A 20282-nucleotide genomic window follows, 5' to 3' on the forward strand; every position below is an offset into this window, starting at 1 on the left:
GATTTAGTGTCTTTAGGCTCGTGTATCTGAAGCTGTCTGAGGGATTCACGTGTACTTAAGCCTCCTGGGATTTTACAGCAGTGAGTAGCATGTGTCCAGATGGGAAGCTTCTAATTAGTTTCAGGACCAAAATAGAGACAAGATGAACTTTGTTTAGCCTGCAAATGAAAATGGCTAACTTTGAACAAGAATATCCAATCATGTGTCTCAAAACCCTGATATTTTCATTTCTGTTTATGTAACTGCTGGCACATCAAAATGTAGGTTACTACTAGTCTGGAGGAAAAAGCTATACGAGTGATGCTGAGCCCGTGAATTTGGCATGTAATTAGTATAATCTGGCTAATATTTACCTTCTCCTATCAGATGCATTGTACTACCAGATGAAATGAAGGCTGGCTCTTTATACCCAGTAAACCGATACCAAATACTAATTGCTTCATCTTCAGTATTCATTAGGCTTCTATTGGGAATAGTTGAAAAGTCATACTGCTTGAAAAAAACCCCAAACAAACTGTATTTTGTACTGCATATTAAACATGCTGGTGTTTCATCTGGTGGCAGTCTCCCTAAACTCTTCTACACATAAAAACAGCAGTGAATGATTTTAATTACAAAGATGTGATTGATCTGCACTCTAGCAATCTGGAGGAAAAAGAGAAGGTGGAGATTTTGAAAATGTTATGATCGTTAGTGTTAATACTGACTTGGAAGTAGAAGACTTTGGGGGATGAGTTTTACTTTCAGGCTATACCTTTATCTGTACTAGAACTGTTTTGCTGGAATTTTACAGTGACTGTTCTGAGTACAATACACAAGTGTAGCTGTACCTCTGAAACTGGGTTTTGTGTTACTATGGCAAAGTCTTCAACTATAAACAAAACAGTGATTGCAGTAGAGCATTCAGTATTGTAACTCATTGAGTTTCTGCTGGCACAGTCCTGCCAACCTGGGGTCGATTTCTTCTGTATGATGAATCGTCAGTTCTGACCTAAATACTGCTATGTGTAAGAAAGTCTTTAGAGGAGCTGAATAAACAGATGTAATTTTGTTACAATGCTGGAGTTACACATCGTAAAAATTTAAAATACTGTTTGCTAAAAGGTGCTAACATGCTCTGTTCTTCAAGATTCTAGGTAAATATCTTTAGCTGCTTCTACTTTAAGGCAGTAAGGAATTGCATTTAAATCGGTGCAGCACTACTGAACAAACCACAAAGTCTGGTAACCTTATCACTGTTGTTTTAGCTTACAGAAGTTGGTATGGCTGTTTATACATTTGCAATCATTTAGAGTTAACCAGGCTTCAGGGTCTGGTCTCTGTTTTCTAGCTGCATAGCTGTATGTTAGCTTAGGACTGCTTCAACTAGGAAAGATACTGTAGGATGGTGAGACTCTTTCAGGTTCTAACATCACTTTTTTGATGATGCACTGAATGTGCGCTTACATTTGAAAAAAAAAAAAAAGTGCTTTCAACCAGGTGACAGGTGAAACCTTTCTCACTTCAAATTTTCATGTTTTATTGAGACACGATTGATCCTTTTTGTGGAAAGCAATACTTGCAGCCAGTCCGTGGTTCCCAGCCTGACTTGGGTGCTTCTGTACCACTCTACACAGCACTTTGGTCCTGCAGGAGTTCATTACCCAGGACTCAGAGCAGGGAGGAGCTGAAAGCAGTCAGACTCCTGCAGGTCTGAGTGAAGGCAGTTCTGCCTTGGTGGGGTTATCTGCATCTTGGGTCATTTGTTTACGAATAGCAGGGTGTTAATTAGTGTCTGGCTGAAACTTTGTTGAGAGCTGAGTGTCATTCTTGACATAGGAAGAGGATTTAGGTACTGCATTGATACTACAAAGGACTTGGTAAGGCAGAATGTGGACAACGTAGGCAATCTCATCCACTAACTATATATAGGGCACCGGCCCCGACATGCAGTCTTGAGTCAGCTGTCAGATTGCAGTGCATGAAGGCTAGCAAATATTTGCTCATAATGCTGCAAACTTATTATGAGAGAGAGATCTAGGCATGAATCAGTGCTTTTAGGATCAGTGTTTTCACTTTACTGGTGGGTGACTCATCTTTTGAGAGGGTCACAGTTTACAGCCTGCCCTGATAGATTCGTGTCCCCAAGCCAAAACAACCCTTGTTGCTGCTGGGAGGGATGTGTAGGGAGATGTTTGTTTAGTCTGAGGGATGAGGAAAGCATTTTTTTTTTAATTTTTTTTTTTAATCCTGACTGACATAGGTATGTGGAGGCCTGCCCCTCATGCTGCTCTGCAGGCTGTGATTATTTTTAGGAGCAGTATGAGACTGCAGAGCTGTGTGAATAAACTGAAGGGAAATACACAGCCTGGCTTCGCAGCAGGGTGATGCCGGGGTTTGTCATGTGGACTCCCACAGCCATCCTGCCCATCTGACAACAAACTTAAGGGCCACTACACAGCTGGTACGTTGCCCTTCGTTAAAGCATTGGTCAGTCTCCTTAAGCTAGCTGTGAAGAAGCAAAAATGCAGTTTTGAAGACCTAGCTGAAAAACACCCCACATAGCAAATGAGGGACTTTCGTTTTCTCCCTACCGGTGTCCTGTTCTATTGGTGCTGGCTGGGAGTGGCTGGGAGGGACCAGTGGATGGGTGATGCTGCCTGCAGCCTGCCTGCTCTCTGCAGGGCCGAGTAGTCACTGATTTTATTCAAAGGCAACCACAAAATCTAAGGAGAAAAACTAGGCAGGGAGGCTAGACAGTACTTCTAGGCTAAATACCTGCTTGCAAAGGGCTCAGGAAAGTAAGAGATAATAATCCCTGGGCTTTGAAGATTATGGTTTCTTAGTTCCAGCTATATTTACACAGCTGCTCCACAAGAATTAAGAGCTAAAGATGACAGAATAGTTAGGAAGGAGAAGGTCAAGTATGGTTGTTGACTGTGGGGTATGTGGAGGGAGAGAAGATTTAAAACTTGGTTTTTTTCCTAGCTTTTCGAGACACATTGAGCCCTAGGGAAACAGACGTGCTTTTAGACTGCTTAATTGGTTCAAAATCTTTATTATTTTATGCACTGCAGTTTTCCTATTGCTGAAATAAACAATACCTCATTTAAGAAAGCCACCTAATCGCTGCAATAATCTCCGAGTCCATTGACAAAAGAGAAGGTTAGCAGGGGTGTTGAGTCTTGTAAAATGTGCTGAGGTCTCCTGGCTGGCTCTCAAGCTGCTGTATGTCAAGGTCCTTTCTAAAAATAACAGAATGGTAGAATTTAGGTCAAGCAAGATAAAGGTGTGAAGCCTGATACCTCAGACGCTAACTACACATAGTCCAGAGGTACCACCAACCATGTAACTGCTTATCTTCTGTTAACACTTTGTGAATTATAATTTAGGATAATTTCCTTTGGAGCATAACATTTTCATCCCTTTCCTATTTCAGTGTCACTTGCCCTAAAAGCTTTAACAGGTTGTTTTGATATTGGAACATCATTGGGTTGGGTGTCATAACAATGAGTTTGTGAATGAAGAAGGTCAGGAAAGAGTGTCCACCTTTGCTTCAGTGACTTGATTAGCTAAAACCAGTCTTCTTGTAAAGCGGGCTTAACATGGACAAAGGTGATCTAGAAGAGAGAAATTTTCTAAAAATATCTTGTTTCTAATACCAGCTGAACTACACTGGTCTTATAATTATTGTATGCTGTTGAAGCCGTGGGCTGCTGCTGTTCTCTTGACACCAGTTGCACGATGATCTCTAAGATGTCTTCAACCATTTATAGGCAATGTGTAAGGTCTCCATGGTAATTCTGAATTTATATATCCATGATATATGTTTTTAACTATCTACTTGAGGTGTTTCTGTGGGTCAGTTTAGTTTCTCATAGAACCTTGATTCTTTTTGAAGCGTAATATATCAAATGTCTCTGCAAACATAGTTTATTTCTATTTGGTTCCTATTATAAGTGATACAGTAAAATGGCAATCTACGGATTGTTAATAACACTGTTTCCCTTGAACGCTAGGCATTGAATTTCTATTTTAATCATATATATATATATGTATACATATTACAGTTTTCTTGATTATCCTGTATTTTGTATGGGAGCTCAATTTTGCTAACCTTAGAAAGATTAGTCTCCCTGATTTTAATTAGCTTAGGAAATTGACTTGTATGTTTAAAGTCACTGTAATTTAGCTGTAATCAGTCATGTTACACTGGAGACAAATGGGATTCGTGGACTGAGCCCACACTGATGCTTTCTGACAGCTCTCCTATTGTCACATCGATACACATCCCTCGCTGTGTCTGTGGTGGCACTGGTACCAGCAAACTGTGTTTCTATATGGTTCAGTAACTGTGTTTCTGCCACTCTGTCATAAAACTTGCTTATATACAACATTTGCTTATGTCCTGCTATTGCTATTGTGATTGTGATAGGAGACTGAAAAAATTCTGTACAAACACCCAGCTGTACACTGCAACTTTAAAACAAGTACATCAAAACATGTAAATTAGTGCTAAAGTACCAGAGTTAATGCTGGAAACCGGAAGATTGGTACATCCAGCCCAGCCACTGAGTGTTGGTCATTTTATCCCTGAAGTCTCTTCATCTGTGCGTAAAACAAGAATCTCATAGTTGCTCTTACATTTAAATTCATTCTTCAAAGTGCTGGGAGCTATTAAGATATTATAGTAATACAGTGAAATTGAAAGTAATAGGACTGTAACACTAATTCAGTGTTCAATAGTTATGCATCAGGAAATCATACTATTTCAAAAATAATTCGAGAATTTAAAAATACAGTTCCATTGTACTCTATTATCTCTGACTGTATACGCTTCAGCTTCACAGAAAAAAAAAAGTTACTGTATTTGAAAACAATAACTTCATATGAATCAGTGAATATTCATCAGTGAATATTCATAAACTGGATTGGTTTATGATCACCTGATTTTTGTTTGCATTTGATCATAGCTATTAAGCAAAAGTACTCAAAATTATGTTTATGTTTAAATTAAATTGGGATGAATATATAGTCTTCCAAATCGGGCATATAAGAGTTTTCAAGTAAAGGTGATTTGCACAGATCTCAAATTTAAATAACATATATTGTCTTAAAATAAGCTTTTATTTGGAATATTTACAAGAATGACTGGAGATGCCTTTGAAAAGATAGCTTTATTTTATATAGTACAGTGAGAGAAGTAAGTTAGAGTGATTTCAGACCTCAGGATTCAGAGGGTCTCCTGTTCTCGCAGGCTTTCTTGGCTGTAATGAATCAGTCTGCACAGGATGTGGCTGCTAACAGATGATAATGCAAAGTGAAGGGCTGGGCCATGAAAAGCCCCAGGGTGGCTCAGCGTGGTGCTGAGTTCTCACGAAGAGCTGATTGCTTTCCAAAAATAAGAACAGGAACTAGGGCAGATAATCCATGTAAAATGCACTTTCCACCCTTACCCATTCACAACAATTTATTATTTTCAGTTTTATGGAGCTTTACATGTTGATTACATACATAATCCATCCAGGCACATACACCTACCTACACACTTCTGTTGTATTCTTGCAAACCCTGTTTCTGAGAATTTCTCTGGGATCTTGTTTTGTGGGTATAACTTGAGAATATATAAATAGATTCACATTTTCCCATCTTTTAAACCCAAATGTGACTGCAAACATGACAGCACTAGAAATACGATTCTTTGAAATTATTTCCTCTGTTTAAAATCTTTCATTTTGTTAGGATAAGGTGACCTGGGCTGTTCACATTGCATGTGAACCATGCTCTGGTGATGGCATTACCAATGCTCAGAGTTCAGGTTGTGTCAGCACTTCTTTTATAAATATAAAAATATCCTTATTTCACAAGCTTAATAACATAATAAGCCTTGAAATTTCATACTTGTCTGAAACTTGGCACAGAGTATTAATTTTGCCTTTTACCACATTAAATAAAAGTATATATTAGAGGAGAATATAAATAAACAAAAAAACCTTGTGATTTGCTGCCTTTTCTATCTCAAAGTTAATTTTGTTTATTGAAATGAAATGGTGTGAACTCACAGTACTAAATGGAAACCTTTGAAATTTTTTTCTTAAGTTAAGTGTTGCAATTGTTAGCATTTGTAAATCAGGCCTACACATATCCCACAAACTTGTAGAGCTCATTCATGGTGAGTGAAATTCTCTTATCAGTGTCAGTTGTAGAACTGGACATATACAGAGAACAGAAACATGACCATGCCTTTGCTTAGTTTCTTTCATATATAATTTCAAGTCCTTTCATTCATTAAAGACATTTTCTTAACAGTGGTGATGTGTAAAAATAAATCAAATACAAGATTTTCTCCATCTTGTGAAAAAAACCCCCGTGCTTGTAAAATTTCCAGTCTGTTTCCTAAACCATTAAAAAAAAAAAATTGGAGCAGGCTCCTTTCTCAGTAGAAGTGCTGAATCTTTTGATGTTTGCTCTCCCCATCTAGATAACCCTGAAATTATCCTGAGGGTTACTAAGGGCATAGCTTGCCTGGGCATAATATCTTCTTGCATAGATGCACATGTTTTTTCTTAAAGGTAGAACTAATATGGGGATCCTGTATTAATGATGGCTTTAGTCTGACCTAAATCACTTCTGGCTTTTTCCTTATGGATTCACTTAAGCCTCTGCACAGGGGGTATAGAATCTGGCTGTTTGAATCTGTAATGCTTTATTCTTGCTTTGCATTTGTTTCATGTGCACGTACATGCCTGCACAAAGCAACTCTTGCACTTCCTTACCAGGGAGCATTGATCTGCTCAGAGGACTAGACGTAATCTTCACTCTTGCTTTGCCCAGCCAATTTTATAAAGGGCATAAACCTTAGATAGTTTAAAAAAAAAAAAAAAAAGGCACTTTTTTTCCCTACTTCCTTTCAAATTGCACTTTCAGTGGGATGGCCATAATTATCTATTTTGTGTTGGAAAATCATTACTCACTTCAAGTGCTTTGGGTCAATTTTAGAGTGCCCTTCCATTCAATCTGATTTCCTTTTCTTTTTTACCTTCCTTTTGAAAGTTTACCACATTTATAATACCCTTGCAGGAGCAATGCGGTGTGTTTTTAATATAATACGGGCACAGCAGTCAGGATTCATTTTACTTAATATTAGACCTTTAAAAATTAGGTATTCTTATCCAATTTAGACATCTCTAGGTCTTTTTACAGTTCATGGAAAGAAACGTGTTCATTTATGTTATGATTCATCTTAGTTCAGAAGTAGTATCTAAGGCAGGTCAGATAAATTGCCCTGTGCTGTGGCTTGTTTCTCTCTCTGCTCTAAGAAAGCATAAGCTGATTAACTCAAATATAGACACCTGCCTTTTACACCAACTGTCTATATTTATATATGAAATGATAGCCCCAAATCTGTGCCAGCTACTCTGTTGGAAAATGCAGGTGTCTGCCATTTGAAATCTGTGTCACTGTATGGCAGCTGAGAGCCTCATGCAATGCTTTGCCTTAGCAAACCCACCCCAGTGCTTGTGGGTGTTGCTCAATGACAACGTTATTTGTAGAAGGAAAATAGAAAGACCGGTATATTAAATAATACATATTTTAAAATGTGCAGTGAAACATTTTATTTACCATGAAGACCACATTTCACAGTCCAAATATTCTCATTAGAGAAATTGTAAACCAAATTACTTCCTCTTACAGTGTTTTATGGCTCAGTAAAGCTACTTGTGCATGCAAAGGTAGTTTGCCACCTAATTCAGTGGGTGTGAGATAAGGCTGTAGAACTGTGCAGCAAAACTGTCATCTAGAAAATCATCTAGAAAAGCTTCTAGGTATTAAATTTCAATTCTTTTTTTTTAAAATGCAAGTAAATCCCTACCTACTCATTGATACTGTAATTGAGTCTAGCAGCACCTGTGCCTGCTTCTGCATGTGTTGGGAGTTGCAATCGCTCTGGTGTGACCACAGAAAGGCTACTAGCAATCAGCTCGAAATTGTTAGAGGGTGAGAGGGATTTGGTTAAAGAAAGTTTTCTAGCTGGTGTTTAGGGCTGATCTGAGCAGAGGAACAAGATGTGAACAAGGAACTCTGTAAGCAGAGGAAATTATTAATTTCCTGCTATGGTGTCTCCAGGTTTCCTTCTGTCTAACAAGGTATGAGTAACTGAAAGCCTTTCGGATGAGAAACCCCTGACTTTGGATGGGATATGAAAAAGGGACTTCCTTGTCCCTGTATTGTGAAAATTGTAGTAGTTTAATATTTTCTTAAGTATCTATAATGGTCAAACTTTTTGTTGTTTAAAGGGTTCAAAAACCATTACAGACAATACTCTGGGATTACATATAACTTCTTTCTTTAGGGAGTCAAACTGAAATGCTGGGAACTGAGGTAAAGGGAGGAAAAGACCTTGAAAATAGAGATTTTAGGGTATAGTGTTATGGCTTTGATTTTTAGTGAATGATTACACTGAGCATGTTGTGTATTTCTATAGGCTTGGGGAAAAGTGTGAGACTTTGTTTTGCGGAGGTAATTGCTTGATCTTAAAAGAAAGCTGTTGTGCAGGCTTACTGGGAGATCCACAACCCCTAAATCACCATATCATCACATGAAACACAGTGAGGGTGTACCTCCTGGAGGCTTATCTCTGATGTGAGACCAGGTGCTATGACATCCTATCCGTTATCTCTAGTGAGAAAATAACTGTATATAGTCTCCAAAGCAGATATTATCTGCTTCCCTAAACATCCTGTTCACTCTGTGTAATGTGTGAATTAAACTGGGTTGTGAAGACGTCGAAACTGAAACTGAGACTCCTGCTGGAAACCTGCATTGTGCCTGTTAGTTCACTTTTCTCTCTTCCGTTGCAGATGTGCTCAGAAAGCCTTTACCTGTTGCTGCTCAGGCCTGTGGCAAGGAATTAATAATGCATAACAGAAAATTCTGCATCAGTAAGTGGTTGCAGAGAGTTTTCAGCCCTGGAGGAGAATGGTGCAGGGGTATACTCCTGCAGAGGACTAGAGGACCAATAAGGCTACACTTGGATGTTTTGGGTAGAGTGGTTAGGATTTTTCCTGTTCCTAGGATTGGAATCCAGCAAGCATTCATCTCATTTCATGTTGATTGTTGGGCCATTGATTTTTTTTTTTTGACTGATTTATTACAAACTGAAAAGTAGAGATGTGGGAGCAAAGACTTGAAACAAACAAAACACTCGTAAAAATGCAGTTTTAAAAAATATATGACAACATTTGGGAGCTGTTGTTAAAAACCCCCCCCCCACCAATCCACGCCCCCAAAAACCTGCAGTTAACGAGTGACTCCAAGTTTTCTTTAGTAATAGTAATACTTTATAGAGTGGAGGGGAGTGGGTTTTGGTGGGGCATTTTTTGGTGTTTTTTGTTGGGGTTTGGTTGGTTGGTTGGTTGGTTTGGGGATTTTTTGGTGGGGTATTTTGTGGTTTGTTTGTTTGTTTTGTTTGGTTGGGTTTTTGTTTGTTTATTTGTTTGTTTGTGCAGAGTAAACTACAGTCATACTCTTTCATCAAACCATTCAGTTCAGCGGCCTTCAGCAGTAAAGCTTCATGGATGCCTGCTGGAACAGGGCTGTGAGCTAGGTGGCAAGCACAGGAGAGCTTTTATTCAGCATGCTGAGTCAATGTAGGTGTTGGGTTACTTATGTTGCAAAGCTAGGGCTTGTGTGCTAGCAGTCAGAAGGAACCTTTCTTTGGCAAACTCTAGACTTGCTTGAGCTCTGAGAGTCTGCCTCATCCAGCTTGGTGATGGGAATCCCCCAAACAGTGTGTTCTGTGCAATTAAAAGCTCTTACAGTGCTAACAGCAGTTCACCATGAGTGAGGATCCAACATGTGTTTTCCCTCCTACATCTCAGACTCCTGTTTCCTGCAGTGATGGTGTTGGACCCTAATACATGTACTGTACTGTGATTCTGAAAAGCTTGATTTAAATCCTGATGTGGATCATATAATCCTGTATCCAAGCAGACTGCTGAATTTTCTCTCTTGCCTTTAAGAAGCTCACAAAGAACACTGAGGGTATTGATACTCTTTTATAAGGAATGGAAAGCCAGGATAGGATATCTGAGAAATATTTCGATGGGGAGAGTAATGACTAATTTGTTGTTACTCTCTTTGAGGAACCCTTTTGATGCATTTCTTTGGTCAGCTGTCAGTGACATCTAGGACTGGAGGCTCTCAGTGTTGGTGTCTCTGCCCTGTAGAGCAATGCCACCCACCCAATGCCAATCCTTTACCTAACCAGTCAGAAGCTTTGTCTGACCTCTGTGGGCTCCAAAATGTGCCATGCTGCTCACAGTCTCTCCTGGGAAAAGTGATTAAAGCTGCTCTGACATGAGCTATTGCATAACAATAGGAGTTGGACTAGGTAATGTTTCTGTCCCTCTGAAGGACAGAGGTAGGATAGCTACCACGGCTGGTGGTCGGGGCCTATTTTTAATGTTCTCTGCACCATGGTGCTCTGTTTCAGTTTGTGCTGGTTTGGGAAATGATCTGTTTTTTGCTGAAGTTGACATGGAAACAAAAGCAGTGAATATTTCTTATGATTTCCATTTGGATACTTTCACTGGTGACTCTTGGGCTGGTAGGTGTTTGGAGAGGCTTTGCTTACAGATGGATGTATACTTTCCTTCAGGGAAAAGGGGAACAAAATGGGGGAGTAGGGACCCTCAGGAAGTCCCTGCATCTGAGTGACTGAGATGGAGGTGCTGCCCTGTCCCAGTGTATATGCAGTAACACCAGCATCACCCCATTGTCCTGCCTTAGCACCGCCTGAGGTCTCCTGGTGGTCCTGTGCCAATATCCCTGTTCCAACATACCTGGAATGTAGCCTTGGTGTGCAGCCACATGTAGCTGCAGCTTGTGGAGGCAGCCCTGCAATTCAAAGTCTTCTGCTGCTGTAGAACAGTCATACCTCAGGAGGGGTGGTAGAGCCCAGCCTGAGTACTCAGTCCTCAGCAGTGTGATCTGAGGAGTGTGAGGGGCTGCAACAGGCTGGGGATGAGGTGGGTGCCTGGTGTGATGCTTCTGCCCAGCCTCAGTAGGTAGTGCTGGAGACCAGCTCCCAGCAGATCTTACTCTGTTTTGCGGATGTTTGCAGATGTTGCGTTAGGATGTGTTCTTTCTCACCGCTTGTCCAAGGCATGTGGAGAGGTCTGGTCTGAGCAGTGTGTACTTGACGCTTTTTCCTAGTGCTTCAAAAAAACACAGTGCCATTTCTGTGGTTATTCATGTGCGCCTGGCCTTTCTGTGGCAAGCTCCTTCAGTGTCTCCTCTTAGAAACATTTCTGTGGCTTACAAGTGTTAACAACTTCTAAATGTCTTCACTGTGATAAAGTGAAAGGGATATAATTCATTGGAGTGCTGCTTTTCCCAGGAGAATATTGTCTGGATAAGGGCTTTCCTATAACCAAAGTTTGAAGTCTTTTAAGAACATTATTTCCAGTATTAGCATTTCCTTATCAGCTTTTTAATCTTTAAAAGTAACTTGGGGGTGTTTATTCAATCTTTGGATTATCATATATTTATTTATTAAGCTCTATATTAAGGCCAGATTTTATTTTATTTTTCAAGTGGAATCTCTGACTTCTGTATATGCACAGGATGAGGCAGAAGAATTTAATTTTTTTTAAAAAACTGTAAACAGCTACATTCTTTGGCTGTATCTTTATTGTATGAAGTATTCCGTAAAAATGTTGCTTTGCATCCTGTAGCTGTACTGGCACAGTTGCCTGTGCAGCTGTATTATGGCAGTCACAGTGAGCTGATCTGGCTTCAGGTAAAATTTCTGGGTTAGCTTCCAGATTATCAGTTCTGACTGCAGCTGGCTGGACTCTATGCCAACACAACTGGAGGAGGCTGCACAGAGTTTCAAAAGATAGGGCTGAATGGTGGGAGTACCTTAAACTAGTGCTTTTGCTGCTGAAGAATTCTGGATTGTGGAATCAGGGCCTTGATGTTTGCTGAGTAATAACAACATGCACAAAATATAATTCAATAAAATGGTTTTTTGCTTGTTTGTTTGAAAAAGCTGGAAAAAAAAGTTACAGACTTGAAAGCATTCCTAGACAGGTATCATTGGTTACACTAGCTGCTATCAGCAAGATAAAGAGCTGGAATTATTTTAAGCAGAAGTAAGAGGCAAACATTAGTTCTTAACTGTGTCTGCCTTAATCTACAGAGGTTTCATATGATTGCTGTTTTGATATTTTCTCCTGTTATATCACTGTACTGTGTACTACAGCATTTTTTTCAGTCTCAAAGCAATGATTCTAAGTTTCTGAAAACTGCAAGTATGCAATTGCTATACTTATGGTGATTTGGTCTCTGATTCATTAATCAGAATATGAGCTTGTTTCTACAGAACAGGGAAATTTTATAGGCTAGAATGTTATAAGCCTCTTTTAAGCTTCTAAACAACTATCTCAAAAATGAAAAGAGTAAAACTGAAAGTTGAAAGCTCTTATTACGTTCTAAAATTTCCAAGATACCTGGAAGTTTGTGAGGTCAATTACAAGATGTGATGACTGTCAAAGAGGTGGAAAATATTTTTTGTGTGTTTTTGGATTTTGGTGTGGAGATTTGGTTGATTTTTGTGGCTTGTTTGTTTGTTGTTTTTTAATCTTGTGTTTGGTTTTTTTCCATTTTTTTTTTTCCTAACCTGCAAGGATGGAGGGATGAGACCTTGATCCTCCTCTGAAGGCTGGCAAATAATGCCTGGAGATATCATAGTGGTTCAGGACAAGGAACTATCTGTTCTGAGGGTCATTCTATAGTACCTCAGCCTGCTTGACTGTTTCTCGATGTGCATAAGGAAAGTAGACTTTGATCTTAATTGTACCTAAGCTTCCTTTTCCTCTTCTTGTTCCCCCACCAATTCTGTAGGGGAAAAAATATGATATCTTAGAAATGTCATGCTTGCTTAAATCATTTCTAGGTACCTTCTCTTAAAGCTTTGTGTCTTCAATTAGTGTGGGGTTGTTCAACGTGCATAATACTTGACTTCAGTATTAAACAATATTACAACTTGAATTCTGATGTGAAATTCCTTTTCTTCAAGTTTCATATCCAGTTTCTGAAGTGATATTGTCTACTGACAGCTTCTCAAATCATCTTGGTCAACTTGGTTTTGGCTAGAAAATTTTAGACATGTATGAAAGCTTATGGTGATAACAAATCAAAATGTCACTTTTACTTCCAGTATTGTTAAGTTTTTTATTTGAATGTTTGAAGTAAGACATTATTTGGTTGGCTCAGATGGTGTTTATTTTCCTTTCAGAAGGAGGTGAGCTGTAGCTTCTTTTGAGATGGATGTAAATCTATAAAGACACAGTAATGATAGTGTTGGCTATTGTCAGTCCATCAAATTCTTTGATTAGTAATTAGATTACCTGGTAATCCAGGAAAGAGGATGCAGTTGATCTTCCCTGGCACAAGAGCCTCTCAATTCTTTCTCTTTCGCTGCTACCAGGGAGCAGTGGCTGCTCCCAGGGCTGGAAAATACCTGTGTACCAGAAGGTTACTGCATCTGGGCTCCTGGACAGATCAAATAGCTGTGAGGTGCCACTTCCAGGTGTCTCGAGCAGTTTGGGTGCCCTCACTACAGCATGAGGAGGTGCTCTGCAGAGAGCATCTGTCTATCTTGCTGGTCATGGCTGAACCATGGGAACTGATGACTCACTGTTGAGGCCTCTCTATCTCTGGTAACTATGTAAACTGGAACTTACATATACAAGCTCCCTCTTTCATGGTAAACTATCCTCTAGCTTCCTGTGTGTGGATTTATTAGGGTTTAAAAATGAGTGGGTGTGTACTTAAGGAAGATTCAGACTCTTCATTCCCTTCTAAATTAACAGCTGCTTGAGACAGCACTAGGAGCTTGGGCTGTCCCCATTGGATGCTGCATGTTCCTTGGCCTCCCTGGCAGTGCTGCCTGCCACACACAGCATCCCTGTTCCCCCTACCCAACCAGACCTCAACTTGGGGCTCACCTCTTGCCTTCTGTGGTTCTGCTTGTATCTGTCTGTATACCTGGGCTTATATGTAGAAAATACTAGTAATGTATTCATTGCTTTATTAATACAAACAATCACAACTCATATTTGGTCCCTCATAGCCTTTTGCTCAGTCTTGCTTTTTCTATATTTATTTAGACAAAAAATAGATACAGTGATATTCTGCCGCATTATCTAAAGTGAAAACAGGCTTAGCGAAGGGATGTGACAACTTCGTTGTGATTTCTGTGTCTTCTTGGGTAGTGGAATGACAAAAGATCTTGAAATTTCTGAAAACAAGCCTACTTTGATGTAAAATATAATAATAATAATAAAAAGAACTGATATGATTCTCTTCATCCTAATTGTCTGTCTTGTGATGTACAGGCAAATATCTGTTATGTTCTTCTTAGTCCGCTATTGTATTAGGTAATTGTTTTTTCTGTCACACTTCATAAGTCAGGAATTTATCCTCAACAGAATTGATTAATAGATGCCATAATCTTGTTACAAGTGTGAGTAGCATGTCTTAAGCACATCAATAGGAGGCTTCACCATTTTTATATATCAGCCATCTCCATAAAGAATTGAACTTGTGTTAGTATAACACCATCTGTTAATTGTTTGGTAACTCCTTAGTATAAATAGATATTCATATATACTTTGTGAAGCATGATCATTTTTTTAATACACTCAACTCCCTAAAGCAGAATTTATTAATGGTAAAACATATATATAGATATAGTTGCCAACAACTGAATTCAGGTTTATCATGACTAGGTACCCCTGGTGCCTGCTCAGACCACACTTGGACACCAAAAAGATGCAGTACCTGCTTTAGCATTTACAGACTACTTTGCTAGACTTGAAGTAAGTGGGAGGGCACTGAGGAAAACAGGGATAGCTGGAGGAAAGAACAAAGGCTACGCTTGTGTGGTTGTGTGGCTTACGTCACTTCGTTAAGTAAACAGGGTGGTTCTGCTAAGCCTTCTGACTTTGTAGTTGTAAGGATACGTGCCTCTTGTACCATGCCAAACCATCCCACTGACAGAGAAGTTAACTTGTTCTCCATCTACCTGTCATCTTGCCAAAAAGCACTGTGTAGATTTTGATGTGGGGGATAAGATCAAATGTAAGGCATCAGTAGCACCTTTGGGAATATCTCCCTCGCTCCTTCTCATGGGAGACTTGCCTGCTTGCTGTCCCCAGCTGTTAGTCTTATCATTGCATTGTCAGTATTTTATACACCTGTTCTCTTTGTAATCTTTTCTGCTGCGGTCATTCTCTGGTAGGGGGTATTAAAAAGGCATATCCAACAAAGATGTACTTATATCTCTTATGTGCTGGACTTTGTGCTTCCGTCTTTGAAACTTTACCTGGCAAAGCACTGACGCAGAATGACACCTTGGCAATATTGTTACGTGTACTGATGTTGTAGGTGTGATCGCAACAGAAAAAAATGCATGTGCTGATATAATTTTGCTGGGGAGGTAAGTGAAGTTAGAACATCATACCACAATAAAAAACCTTTACTCATAATGTGAAGTTGCAGATAAGGAAGGAAATTCCAGTTTTACTAGTCTGTCTGGGGTATATCTGTGGTCTTAGTGGGTCTTTCTTATCCTACCTAATCTGAATCTAATCATATAAACTAAAGGGGATAAACAGTTAGAAAAGATTAATTTCAAAGGAAAGATTGTCACTTTTGCTTGAAACAAAAATGCTTATCTGGAAGTCTCTTTCCTTCTGTGGTTTGTGAAGGCATATGGGACCAATGCAAGTGCATCTGTTAGCACTGGTATGGCCACTTGCATGTATGGAGAAGTCTTTGTCACTGACTAAGAAGTTAACTCTTTCTTTTCCAACATCCTTAGGCTGTCATCTGCCATGGTGACTACAAAGACTTGCTCCCTTGAGCTGTTACTGTCTTTATGTTACTGCTCCGCTACAACCCTGTGCCTTCCTGGCTGTGTACAGTGGACTTTGGGCTTATCTCCAATCCTCATTTGTTGACCAAGTCTGTTATCATCCTCTGGAATGTGGATCTGGCACACCTGGCAGGAAAGGATGAGCTGTTTTTCCCCCATACCATATACTTAATGGCACGTGCCAGGGTATGGCAGAGGCAAAGTCCTTTCAGCAGTATCGCAGGACTGGCTCAGGTAGCTGTAATAGCCCGTGTCTTCTCTGCATAGGTCAAGCACTGCATGTTTCAGAGGCAAGGGGGCCTGTAAGGAGCCTGAACAAAACTAAGTAATGAAGCTGGATTTTTAGGAAAACTGTGGGGTTTGCACTCTTCCTCGGTCAGTGCGCTTAAAATAGTTAATTTTTGTTAGTTTCTTTCAATGAACAGGTATATGGTCTTTGTTTCTGAACTTAAATTGACTTCTGAGGTAATCTATCTTTTCAGTACATCTCGAAGTGTAGTGGGCTCTGGTCTCCTTGTAGCAGGAGTCTTGAGCTCCTACTTGCTCTGTCTGATGCAAATGACTACTAATGGACTCCAGCACTGTGTGCAGAGGCAGTTCTACATTGAGGAAATGATTCTGAAGCAGCTTAGCTGGCTGAACCTGGTGGCTGAATTAAGTGAATCAGCATTCCTGGTTTAATGAAAAGTAAAGTGTGTTATTGGAATATCAGTCACACTGCCTGATGACACCTCAGCTGATGTGACCACTTTTTGGATGTGATACAAGATCTTTGCTTCAGCACTTGCCTGACAGTCAGCCATCTCTTATTTTTCCTTAGCTGTGATAAGGTACAAGTATGTATGACTGTTACTACAGTAACGCTGTAATTGAATGTTCTAGTAGGAAAGTGTTTATCTTAAGAACTATATTTATCTTTTTGTGAACAGTCTCAATTTAGCTAAGACCCTTTCAAAGTGAAAGTTTAAATTTATTCCACTGGAAGATGCTTTCTTGCAACAAACTTGGAAATGTATAATGAACAAATTGTGTGTGTGTAGAGGGAGTGTTGTTTGAAGAATAGGGGTTTTTTTAGAAAATGAGTTAGATGCCTGAAATATCTAAATACAGCAAGCTATAAAAGCTATTAAACTGATTTTCCCAACCAGAGCAGTGCAAAAAAAGAAGGAACTAAACTGAAGAAGCCAAAACTGAAGTTCTGCATTTGATTTAATGTATGGAGCCAAAAATAAAATATGTGTTTTACTTACTTACATATGCTTAGATCAAGCCTTGAATTTGAAATGGGGACAAGGGGACGATTTCAGCAGGTATTGACTCAGATTCTTATTCTGTTCCCTCTTAGCAGAAAGTCTCTCTGCTGTAAGCTAAGGAGGACCAGATCCTAGCTCCTTCCCTTCCCCAAAGTCTGTGAGTCCTGCTACAGCATCCTCCTGAAGCCTTTGGGCTATCTGCTTGCTAAGTAAATGCTGCCTATCACAGATGGAGCTTTAGGCTATTAACTAAATTTGTTGAGCACTGGGAATACTAATGAGCAACCACACTTGACACTGATGAAGAGAGTTAAACAGAAGAACTCTCAGGCTAGTGAAGGCTAGCTTTCTTTGGAAGGAATATTTCACTATGAAATCTCCTCAGTTGGCCACTGACTGTATTTTTTTTCATTTTTCCAAGCTAGACTGTTTACCTTCTTTTGAGAGAGAAGTTCAGTTGTAGAGTTTAGGAATATGATTTTATTACAAATTCATATGTTGCTGGTGACTTTGTTCTTAGAATTGGGACAACAGTTGTATTAGTCTTGCTATACAATACATTAGAGTGACTGAAGCACTGAAGAAAGTATGTTAGAACTTGTAACAGGACCAGTGCTCTCTCAATTAGTAGATTAAGTGGTCTAATTTGTATAAATATTGTACTTAAGACCTACTATGGACCTGCACATAATTGTGCAAAGGGCTATGCAATCATAGATCGAAATGTTAGTACTCAGCCTTGTAATTTAAATGAGATGACTAGGAATTAGAGGAATACAGGATGATGGAAAGTGGGAAGAACAGAAGACAGCAGTGAGCAGATGCTGGTGTGTGATGTGGCCTCATGGAAGACAACCATCCTTCAGAACTGGGATAAAACTGTAGCATACTGGTAATGAAACAAAACGTGGAGGCAACTCTGCCTTCTGAGGTTTCCTAGTGCTGTCACCTAAATTAGACCCATTCCAATAGGAATAGTGCTTTGAATATTGTAATGATTTTTTTTTTTTGAACCATGAACTTAAAATGCCTTAGAAAACCATGCTGAAGCCTCTCTATTCATAGGTTTTGTCCCTTGGAGACTGGAGTTGGTAAGACAGTTCTAAAGCATGTACAGGAAGGAAGCTGAGGAGTTTATTCACTTCTGTGAGCTGAATGCTAATACTGCTGACTTTGGGAATAGGTGTTAGTAGTCTGGGAGAATTCATGCAGGTGCAATGGCTCCACTCCCTCCCCTGGGAAATGATTTATCAGCAGCTTAAAGCAATAGCTAAAACAGCCACCTGCCTTATGCCACTGCAGTTAGCAGTAATGTTGCTGTGTGAAGAATGCCATAGGTGTAGAGAAGCCATGGTCTCTCCCTGTCCTAATCAGGAAAGAACTGTGCTGAAAGCAGAAAGTCTCTTCCATGCTCCTTGAAACTCTTTAAAGTTAATGATTTATTTGGCTGGCTGGATTGCATGTGGTTCTGAGACCATCTTCAGGTGATCTTACTGAAATGATAAGGCAGGAGAACTCTTACCTCTCCTGCTATTATTGTTTGCTTAGGTGTATATGTATTTCCTGCAAAGGCAGCTCAACAGAACAACTAGAGCCTGGCCATGAAGTCATCTGTAATACAGGAAAGCTATAAATTCAAGCTGTTCTGTAGTTTGCATAGTTTACTCTTTTGAACTTGGCAGTTTATAGTTTCTTCTGCATGTTTATGGATTCTGCTTAGACTCTCCAAGACATTGAGTTTTTCATGTTAAAAATAACTGGAAAATAGGGAGAACAGAGTGCCCCTGAAAATCTTACTTCAAGTTATTGTTTCTATTTTTTAGGTGAAATAAACTTCATGTCAGGTTGTGCTTGAATGTCTTCTTGATCTTTGGACAAGAAGAGTCTGGTCTTGGCATTCATGATCATTGAATGATGCCTCAGAGTTTTTTGATTTTTTTTATTTTTTATAGATTTTAGAAGTAGTTATGTAGTGAATGTAGATTTTAACGTTCCAGTATTTACAGTAAAAGTAACTACAACAGCTTAATGTTTGCACATACCAAACCCCATCCCATATCAATCCCTCAAAATTCTGTTAGCTGTTTAGTTTTCTTTTCAAGGTAGAGTTGCAGAAAAACACCTTAAGGCCTGCACCAGAAGATGTAAACATAGGCAGAGTGACCTTCAAGCCCAGAACTTTGGAGGGCCTCCAACGACTCAGTGTGCTACGAGGAAGATGAAGATGATAAAAGAGGGGTCCCAAACTCCCCCAGACTCGATTCCCGAAGGGGTGTGCCAGGAGGCGGAATGGGGCAGAACCAGGGAGTGGACACACAGGGATTGGATGGACATTATTATAAAATCATAGAACCAGTGTCCGGATGCACACACAAGGGTATGTATTCCTGGGGCCTGGAGCTCATTAAAGCTTCTGCTCATCTTATCTCCTATACTAAATTGGCCTGGAGTCTTTTTTCTCCGCGACCTTTTAGGCAACAGAATCAAACTCTGGCAGGATGCCTGGTCCAACTCCCTGCTCAAAGCACAGCCAGCTCTGAAGTTGGGTACATCTGCTCAGACCCTTGCCCAGCCAAGTTGTGAATATCTCTAAAACACAAAAAGTTCCACCTCAACATGAGGAAGAACTACTTTACATTGAGAGTGGTAGAGCACTGGAACAGGCTGCTCAGGGAGGTCGTTGGGTCTCTCTCTTAACATTCAAAATCCACCTGGACATGTTCCTGTGTAACCTACTCTAGGTGCCCCTGCCTTGGCAGGGGGGTTGGACTAGATGATCTCCAGAGGTCCCTTCCAACCCTAACTGCTCTGTGATCTCAAAGGATTGAGATAATACAATGGGCAGCCTGGGCTAGTATATGGTCATCCTTATTTTGACCCTCATCCTCTGAGGGAGCCAAGAGATTCTGATGACTGACCCTTTCAGCCTAATTATTGGTCTTGCAGTTCTCTAGTTCCCATATGTGCCAACCATCCATCCCATACCTCTATGACTGGATATGGTCTGGACACTGAGGGACACTGTTGAAAGCTCTGGTGGAGCCACAGTAAAGGATATCCACTGCTCTTTCTTTGTTCAAAGTCACCCTTTTCTTTGTAGAAGG

The sequence above is a fragment of the Lepidothrix coronata genome, unplaced genomic scaffold (genome assembly GCF_001604755.1).
Source record: "Lepidothrix coronata isolate B3197 unplaced genomic scaffold, Lepidothrix_coronata-1.0 Scaffold177, whole genome shotgun sequence".
In the NCBI taxonomy this organism is placed as follows: Eukaryota; Metazoa; Chordata; class Aves; order Passeriformes; family Pipridae; genus Lepidothrix; species Lepidothrix coronata.